Genomic DNA, 514 nt, shown 5'->3' on the forward strand with positions numbered 1-514 from the left:
TATCCCCTGTGTGCCTTGTCGACTCAGTTACATTATACGAAGTTTATACGATGTCTCACGCTACGCTATGATTGAGGTTATTTTTGTTAAGGAAGGTGTATAGCAAATATAAATAATTCAGTTTGAAACATGTTCAAACAGGTTGATTCAATATGTAAAATTAATGTCAAATAATATCAGATTTTCGTCATTAATTAATTCAACGTCGAATATTTTTCTGGATTTATATTTGTTGTCCTCCTTGTATACTTTTTTTAACCTCAAAAATAACCTCAACGTAGGCATGAAATAATTTCATAGAAATATTTCTTAAACTTTATATGTACCATCATCTGCATTGATCTCTTGCGTTGAATTACGTCAAATGTGTAATTAAAACGCACTTTCAAATACTATCGTTTGTTAACATATATAATGTTTTGCAAAATTATCTTTCTCTTATATATATATCTTGCTTATATGTACGAAATAATGCCAAAAATATCTAACTCTTTTATCATTATTATCGTATAAA

Source organism: Wasmannia auropunctata, unplaced genomic scaffold (genome assembly GCF_000956235.1).
Source record: "Wasmannia auropunctata unplaced genomic scaffold, wasmannia.A_1.0 LD336106.1, whole genome shotgun sequence".
In the NCBI taxonomy this organism is placed as follows: Eukaryota; Metazoa; Arthropoda; class Insecta; order Hymenoptera; family Formicidae; genus Wasmannia; species Wasmannia auropunctata.